Raw genomic sequence first — 8,927 nt, forward strand, 5'->3', positions numbered from 1 at the left:
CTTGGGGTGCTGCTAAGCTTACATAGACCCTGAGCTGGCCTTTCCCAGACCTTCCTTTGAAAACACACCTGTCATCTTTACTAAGCTTCTCTATGAACCAGGTGACGTGCAAAGATCATGCAGCACAGAGCTGTCTCCTTTATTTTACTTGGTTTGTTTATAGTCCAAAGGCTAAGGAAGGATGGAGGGGTGGGGGCACAGACAGCTCCTGACAGAAGGAGCAGGCCTGGTTAGATGCAGAGGGGACATGGTCTCAGAGTCTTGGGTGATAGCCTTGATGGCCATGCTGCCCAGGGCAAGGCTGCTCAGGAAAGAGAGGGCCTGGGCCACTTCCCTCCTTTAACTTCCGGCATATTAAAAAATAGGAAAGACCAAAGCAGCGTTTCAAAAACTGTTATAGTTTAGTGTTTACTTGTGAGAAAACACCTCTGACACATGGCATACAAATACAATGCAGCATAATTGTGAACTTTGCAATGCAATTACAGGATTTATTTTACTATTTTTTAAGTGTATTTCTTTCTTTTGAGAGAGACAGAGACAGTGCGAGTGGGGGGAGAGGCAGAGAGAGGGAGAGAGAGAGAGAATCCCACGCGGGCTCCGTGCAGCTAGCACAAAGCCCGACGCAGGGCTCTCACTCGCAAAACAGAGAGATCATGACCTGAGCTGAAATCAAGAGTTGGGCGCTTAACCGGCTGAGTCACCCAGGCGTCCCTACAGGATTTATTTTAAAAACTGCTTATCAATGGATAGGACACTATATTCAGCATAATGTAGTCAATGGGCTGCAGCTCTAAGACAGTATAATGAGCGTTTCTTCCAGTTCCACCAGACTGTATATGGTTGCTTACACAATTTTGTAGGTAATACTCAGATCTCCAGCTGAGGGCCTCTCAGATGGGCCCTACAGTGGGGACAGGATGCTGGCTGATGGAGAGGGAGTTGGGACAGGATGGCATGTGGATTTAATGAGATCAGAAGGACACCTGGCAAGGTCAGCTACCTCATCTCCTACCCCCTCGGAAACCGCCCCACACCGTTCGCGTTAGTTGGACGCCTGGTCCACCGTCGCTCAGCTGTGTGATTCAGACAAGTTGCTTGCTGTCTCTGTGCCGTGGGTTTCCTCAACTGGAAACAATAAGAGTATTATTGCACACTATTTTCGGGTTGTTGTGAGCATCAAATGACATAATACAGTGGAGTGCTCGGAGCCACACCTGGCAAGAGTTACTATTAACAGCTTTAGCCGCGTAGGCAGGCCTATTATTGCCAAATCTCACTTTGTTAAGAGAAGCCAAAACTCTAGGATTTTAATGTGAATTTTCTGATTTTTGAAATATTTGCTATGTTTTATGCACTGTGCAGGTTAAACAAAATATGTCCGCCGCCGGATGGACCCACGTCTGGTCTGCCGCCTTGGGTTTCACACCAGCCTCCCCTGGGCTGTGATCAGGAGCCCCCACTGCTCCTGCCTGCCTCGCCTCAGCCTGTGTCCGGAGGAGAAAGGACTCCACGTGGGGAAGGGGGTGGTTGGGAGAGAGGGAAAATGGAAAGCCCATGCATCTGGATGGCGATTTCTCCTGCTCAAAACGTTGATGGGCCAGCCCGAGTGATGTATTGAGTTCGTTTCTGCAGGTAATTGTTTAAATGTTATAGCAGCTTTAACATGTCGTCTGTTAAAACGTATTGGTGAGGCAGCCATTCCAAACTTGTAATGTGGGTAATATTTAGATGATTTACTAGGTGAGGTGCAGTTTCTGATTCAATCAGAGTTGCATTTGATTCAATAGGTGATGCATCTAATCCGACTGGGAGCCCATCGAATCCAGAGGTGATGTGTTTGATTCACGGGCTGATGTACCTGATTTAGAAGGTGATGGATCTAGTCCACACTGAAGGATTCCAATTCCCCCACGCCAGGTATTTGCTTCAGAGCGTGATGTATGAGTTTTAATAATCAGACACACTTTGGGGATGGTGAGGGCACCGGCTCCTCCCGCTGCCTGGCATGTCTGTGGCTGCAGCCGGCTCCTTGCAAAACCCATCTCAGCCTGTAGGACCGGAGGTATAAAGTAGGGGCAAAACCCAATTCCCCAAGTGTGACCTGAGCCTCCACTTGCCCTGTCTCTGCCGTTCTTCTAAGATCCATAGATGGTCTTTTGCCTTTCTGTCTAATTGTCTAGAGGTCCACAGTCAGGGCCATAGTGTTGAGAACTGGTTCCTTGCATGTGGGGGCCCTTGAGGGATGCACCTGTCAACTGAGGCAAGCTTACCCTCTGTAGGTTCTTCTGTAGTCTGCCTGAGCCTTACTTCGTGCAAGCCTTCCTGAGCCAGCCACGCTTCTAATTAACATTTGAGGGATTGGATTTTCATGCTCCAAATAGGGACACAAGGAAGGGTTCTCCTGAACTACTCTTCAGCCCCCACCTCATTACCCTTCCATCCGTAGAGTGATTGGCAACTCCTTCCCCAGAGAGGTGCTCTCCTCTCTGCCCAAAAATACCCTTCTCCCTCTTCCTTGGCATGGCAGAAAGCTGTGCATCCTGTCCAGAGTCTCTGTCTTCTATCACCCCTCACAACAGAAGCCTATGTCCCATTAGTTGTCCTATGACAAATAGATCTATCTCTTCCTCACACTGCTGTCCCCAGCACCTGGCTCAGCACCTGACAGGGCTGACAGGGAACCTCGGAGGAAGGGTTAGAGTAAAGCATTAATAATAATAATAATAACAATGGTAATAATAGCTCAAATTTATTGAGCTCCAGGTATGTTCTAAGTGCAGAGGCCTGATATATGACAGGTATCTCTTTATTTCTTTTAATCCTCACAACAAACCATATGTGGTAAGAACTATCATTGCCTCCACCTGTACAGATGGGGAAATAGAGGCTCAGGGAGCAGAGTTACACATCAGCAGTAGATTGGAATCTAGGTCTCTCAGATCTGAAAGTCAAGCTCTTAACTGTCACATCATGATCTGGCCTCCCAGGACCTCCCAGCCCAGGACAGGGAGCCTGGGGTCCCTGGAGATGCAGGGGTGCCCTCAGTGAGACGGAACCATGACGCAAGGCACAACAAACTGATCGGTAAACTGAGGCACAAGGGGGCATTCAAAGAAGGAGACATTAAGGAAGGCTCCCTGGAGGAGGTATTTGATCTCACCCTGGAAGAAGAGAAGACGAGAAGTGGGGCTATCGGCTATGCTGATGCTCATTCCCAACTGCTCTTGGCCCAGTGCTCTGGTCCTCAGAGGCTGCCCCTAAGCACAGGTGAGTCCATGAGGCTGAGGCACAATAGTCTTTCAGGTACCTGCTCCCCCACCAGGAGCTCTGTGTGGCCAAAAGCTGGGTCTGGGCTGGTGCCACCAACAGGGATCTCACTCTCACCCAGAAGAGAAGAACTCGTTCGCCACCTTCTAGGAGGGAGACTTGGATCTTGAGCCTGAGCTCAGGTGAGCCCTGAATATTCCTGTGATGATGGGAATGGTCCTGACCCCACTTCTCTTTTCCTTCCCCAGCATGTAACCCATAGTTCTTCTTCACTCACCCTTGTCACGGTCATGCTTCCCCAGGACTCTGGTCCCCCTTCAGGGGTACGGTCTGCTGTAGGAGGCTCTCATCAGGGGGAGTGGGGTTTCTGGAAGACAGTCTTGGCAGTGTTTAACCTGCCCAGGATCAGATGGAGGAGAGCCTGAGACAGATGGGGAGGGGCCTGAGACAGGGATCTGCTTCAAAGGGACCACAGAGCCAGTCCGCCTGAGTCTGCCCTTGAGGGCAGGGCCCAGGAGCCCAAGAGTGACGGGCCTTCCGCTGGAGCATAACAGAGACTGTGCAGGGCCGTGTGTGGGGCAGCTGGAAGGGGCAGCCGGGGCCGGGGCCATCCCTGCAGTTCTCCACTGTGCCTACCACTCAGCATCCCTGTTCTCTTCATCCAGAATCCCAAGAAAGCGAATCTTCCGGTTCTTTCCGGGCAGCCTATGGCTGAGCCCCTCTGGGGTCAGGGGAAGCTGCAGACACAACATGCTGTGGGTCAGCACTCAGGGAGGACATCACGCATGCCTCTGCCTCAGAAACAAGACTTCGCTGGGCACGTGCTGGGTGCCAGCTACGCCCACGTCCCTGATCCTGTCTGATGGCCTCAGCCCTGAATCCTGTCTTCGCTTCACATAGAGCAAATTGAGGCTTGGAGAGGTTAGGAGGCTTACCCAGGGTCACGTAGCGAGTACTTGAAGAAATGAAGGAGGGAGTGATATCTGCCAGCCCCGAGGCTGCCCCAGCCTCTCCCGTCTCTGTGCACGTGTCTCTCTCCATCTCTCCATCTCGGTCTCCACCTCTCTCCAATAGTGGGCCTGGCCACCAGGCACCATGACAGGCTGGTGTGGGAGATCTTTGGATCAAGCACATCTTTGTGTCATGCAGTCTCACACTCAAGCCGGGGCCAACTCCGGCGTAAGGTTGGTGATGGTCCAGACAGGCTGATTCTGCGGAGGCTCAATGCAGAACAGCTGTCTGCCCACTTCTGCTGCTCCTCGAGGCCACCGCGGCCCTGACTGCATACATTTTCCCAGGCTGTGGCCGCAAGTGGGGGGTCCTCGGACACAGACAAAAGAATAGCTCAGCCTTGCAAATGGCTTTGAAAATGGGACCACGGGGATTCCACTTGGCTGACACGCTCTGGCCTAGCCCAGGCCTCATCCCCCAGAGGCGTCCCCCAGCCCCTGCCGGCCAGCTGTGTCTCCCACCGCCGCCCACACCAAAGCCCTAACCACACGGAAGTGGCTACTCAGCCCAGAATTCCCCGTCACACCCCTTCCCACACAAGGAGGGGCAGGAGGCAGGGACATTGGCAGCAGGGACTATGGGGGCTGACTCGGCATTGACATCAGACATGGATCACAGACCCTCCCCGGGCACCCCCAGTGGGCCAAGCCCTGCACGAGCCGAGCAGGGTGTTCACCTGGGACTTGCCAGTCATTCCTACCTCAGGTGAGGCCTCAGGTCTGACACAGAGGGTGTGAATGGGAACGAGGGTGTCGGACCATCTATGTAGGACCCACAAGCGGCCACCACAGAAGATGCAGCAACCGTTAGGCCAGCGGTCTTCCAGTTGAGTACCCTGGGGACACAGGGTGACATTCCCAAGAAGACACAAGCACAGACAGCTTTGAAGATATCCTTGCATCCCCTCTGTCTGGGCATTTTTTCCTAAAACCAAAGCGTCTGAGCACACACTGGTGGTTTTCAGTTTTCCACAAAACAGATGGGCCTTGCCCATCCCGAACTTGGCTGTGGGGCATCTCTCTGGGCCGTAAAATCCTCAGGGCACCAAACGCAGGACTACAAGGAAGAGCCCAGTAAAACATCCAAGCCAGGGATATTTCATACAAGTGACGAGCCACCAGGGATACCTGGGTAGCTCAGTCAGTTAAGCGTCCCACTCTTGATTTTGGCTCAGGTAATAATCTCACACTTCATGAGTTCGAGCCCCACATGGAGCTCTATTCTGACAGCAAGAAACCTGCTTGGGATTTCTCTCTCCCTCTCTCTCTGCCCCACCCCAACTTTCTCTCTCTCTCTCTCTCTCTCTCTCTCTCTCTCAAAAATAAATAAATAAATAAGCATAACAGGTGACAAGCCACCACAAAATCCTACACCTTCCCAGCCTACCTACCTGTCTATCTTGGGATAAGAATACAGGGGTTTCTGGCACATATTAACTTATATATTACGTTAATATAATATAACATTTTCACTTCTTCAGTTTAATATCATGTTTTTGCCTTCTCCAGTGAAAAGTGAAATCAGAATTTTTCTTTTTTATGTAAACTCCTGGCCTCACCCTTTGGTTTTGTCAAGTGAAGTTATGCAGTGGCCGTGCTGCATACATTAGATGACCCAAACCTGCAACTTCAAGGTCTTGATGAAAAATATTTAAAGTGCATATATCTTGGGGAGCCTGGGTGGCTCAGTCGATTAAGCGTCCGACTTCGGCTCAGGTCATGATCTCGCGGTTTGTGAGTTCGAGCCCCACATCGGGCTCTGTGCTGACAGCTCAGAGCCTGGAGCCTGCTTCGGACTCTGTGTTTCTTCCTCTCCCTGCCTCTCCCCTGCTCATGCTCTGTCTCTCTCTGTCTCTCAATAATAAATAAAAACGGTAAAAAAAATTTTTTTTAATAAAAAAATAAAAAAAAATAAAGTGCATATATCTTGCTTAATATACCAGAAGTCTTGTCCTTTTGGAGCTATTTAAACTAGTGATGAAAAATTTCAGATATCGATCTTAAATGTGGAAAAGCATTTAAAATGCTTCAAAATCCTTGTAACTCTCCATAGTTTTCCAAAATCCTTTTAGGAAGTAGTCAAACAAAATCCGGTTTGAAAAATCCCCCTTCTCCAGGGCATGGAGGCAGACTGATCAGCAGGGACTGAAGCAGAGAACATCCATAGAACCGGCCTTGTCAGAAAGTCTGCAGATCCCCTCACTCTCGGGGAGGGAGAGAGGGGCCCTACCTCCAGGCAGATGAGGGGGACTTTGGGAGGACCACGCATACCGAAGAGGCGTGTTTCCCATGAGAAGAGAGTGACCTCACCCCTCTGGCCAGATGCTCACTGAGCTCCAGAAATCTGAGTCATGGTGATACCAATAACTGGGGCCCCTCAGGAAGAGAGCCCTTGAGAGAGCCTGACCTGAACCACTGGATGGGGAGATACTGGGTTGTTGCATGAAGCTTTTCTGGAGAAGTCTGAGGCTGGGCGGCTGGGTAACCACAACCTGACACAGGAGACTGAGAAAGTGACAGTGGAAACAGGTGACATTCCACCCAAGGCAAAGAAAGGACACAGGCAATGGTCTGTGGGCCAAGTGGACCCACGGAAGGCAGCTGGTTGGATTTCTGTCTTGAAAAGGTCTCGAGCCAAGCCATCTTCCTGGCAGAGTCAGGGCAACTCCAGCAGAAAGAGGTTGGAGGTGGCCTGTAGAATGCACCACAGAATGAAGGTTGACGGGGGCTGGTCATGAGCTGTTAGCTAGAGATGGCATGCCAAGTAAAGGCACAGTAGGTGACCCTGGGAGGACCCACAAATGCTCATTACAAGAAAATGAGCCAGGATCTGTATGTGTGAGAGGATTCCCCAATGCCAGATTACAACAGACCAGGAGAGAAAGACCTTCTCTGCCCTCTGTCACTCCTCTCCTCTGCTCCCACCAGGGCACCAGGAGCTACACAGAAGAAGGTAAACATAGCCTGTTCCCCTGATTCCAGGCTCAGCTAGGACAGGGAGAGGTCTCAGATTGGGTGACAGAATGAAACTCTGGGATTAGACTGGACTGGACTTTTTAAGATACATTTTGAAGTTTTTGGTATTACTGGAAAGTGACCATGAAATCCACGAGAGGTGAGATACTGCCCAGAGTACAGGCGGGACAAGCAAGGGTCAACTCCGGAGTCGTGTTTGGTCTTCTGCTCTCTCTGCTAGCTTCCCATTGAGTCAGACCTCCTAAGGCAGCCAGAGGGAGCCGTCAAAGCCTGGCTACTCACGCATGGACTGCAGAGAAAGCACCACAGGAGACTAACCCCTGTGGGTGACGTCAGCCGAAGGAACAGGCCAGGCGGTCTGCACAGGAGGAGGATGTCTGCCCTGCCAGGTCTCTTCTGTCTCCATTCTCCCTGGCTCCAGAGCCAGCACATGGACAGACACACGTACACACAGGCATGTGCTTCATCATGTGTGCACGCACACTACATATGGGGCCTTCACCAAGGTCTTTGGGAAGAAGCAAAGCCAACTATGTTTTGTATCCTAGGCCCTCATTCGCCAGACATATCCATTTTGGTAAAGACAGCCAGTGGTGGGGAGGAAAGTACAGTGGACGCATCCCAACCACCCTAGAAAGCTTGGGCACAGGTGGCTGCTGAGCCTTGCCTCCGACCCTCTCCCTCGAGCACATGAGTCTGGAAACTTCATGCCCTCTCAGCGTTCTCTGCCCCCTACAGAGGGGGCCGCTGCCGTGTCTGGAGCATTTGGAGTCATGTGGTCTCATTGGCCTGGCGAGACTCAGTGGCCCATGTTCACATGGGTCCCCTAGGGCCCTGCCCTGTCCCCTCATCTGTACACCCTGTAGGAGGAATGCCCACTCCCTTAATCAGAGCTAAATCTGTTCCAAGAAGGAGAGTCTCCTGATAGGGAAGGTCGGCTGATCAGGTGATCAGCACTGTCCCTGCGTTTGACCTCCTCTTCCTTTTGCTCCCTTTTCCACCCGCATGTCAACCCCAGGGGAGTGCTGTTCAGATTGCTCTGGTCCAAGCCTAAACAAAAATACCTGGGTTGTCTGGAATGATTCCAGGGCTCACTCCAGGTTGCTTAGGCAATGATCTTGCTGGCACCAAGGGCTCCGAATCTGCCTGTGACTGAACTCAGCTGTCCTTGGTCAGGTACCAGGAGCTGCTGTCATCAGACGGCTCTGGCAAACGCTGGCCCCCAAGGCCAGTCTGCCTCATCCTAAAGTCTGATTGCTGCTTAAGTGACAATCTTCCTCTCTTGCTTGTTCTATAAGAAGGAAGGATCCTTAGGAAGGCAGGATTGCCACATGGCGGTAAGGACCTCACCCACCCAGAACACCACCCCATGGGCGGAGTGGGAAAATGGGGACCCACGCCTTTGCTCGCTGAGTCCATATAATTTCCCTTTCCCCATAAAGCCTTTTCCTTAGCCCTTGTACTATCACATCTGTCCCCACCCTTGTGCATGATAGGTGATATCCACAAATAGGCTAACTATACTAGTCAGCTCAGGCTGCCATAACCAGATACCACAGGCTGGGTGCCTCACACGTTTTCTCACTGTTACAGAGGCTGGAAGTCCAAGATCAGGGGGCCAGCAGACTTGGTTTCTGTTAAGAGCCCTCTTCCTGGCTGGCAGACAGCCAC

At 51.4% G+C, this 8,927-nt stretch overlaps 1 long non-coding RNA gene across 1 annotated transcript; it reads right to left on the reverse strand.

Moving 5' to 3' along the window:
- Positions 1-664: 664 nt before the first annotated feature.
- On the reverse strand, positions 665-8,649 carry LOC123381747. The gene is made up of 6 exons (XR_006589109.1): positions 8,321-8,649; positions 4,982-5,116; positions 4,206-4,591; positions 3,907-4,007; positions 3,548-3,691; positions 665-1,128 (listed from the first exon to the last, which is right to left on the reverse strand). It is a non-coding gene; the product is annotated as an uncharacterized LOC123381747 (long non-coding RNA).
- Between the last annotated feature and the right edge of the window lie 278 nt (positions 8,650-8,927).

Source organism: Felis catus, chromosome D4 (assembly GCF_018350175.1).
Source record: "Felis catus isolate Fca126 chromosome D4, F.catus_Fca126_mat1.0, whole genome shotgun sequence".
Taxonomy (NCBI): domain Eukaryota; kingdom Metazoa; phylum Chordata; class Mammalia; order Carnivora; family Felidae; genus Felis; species Felis catus.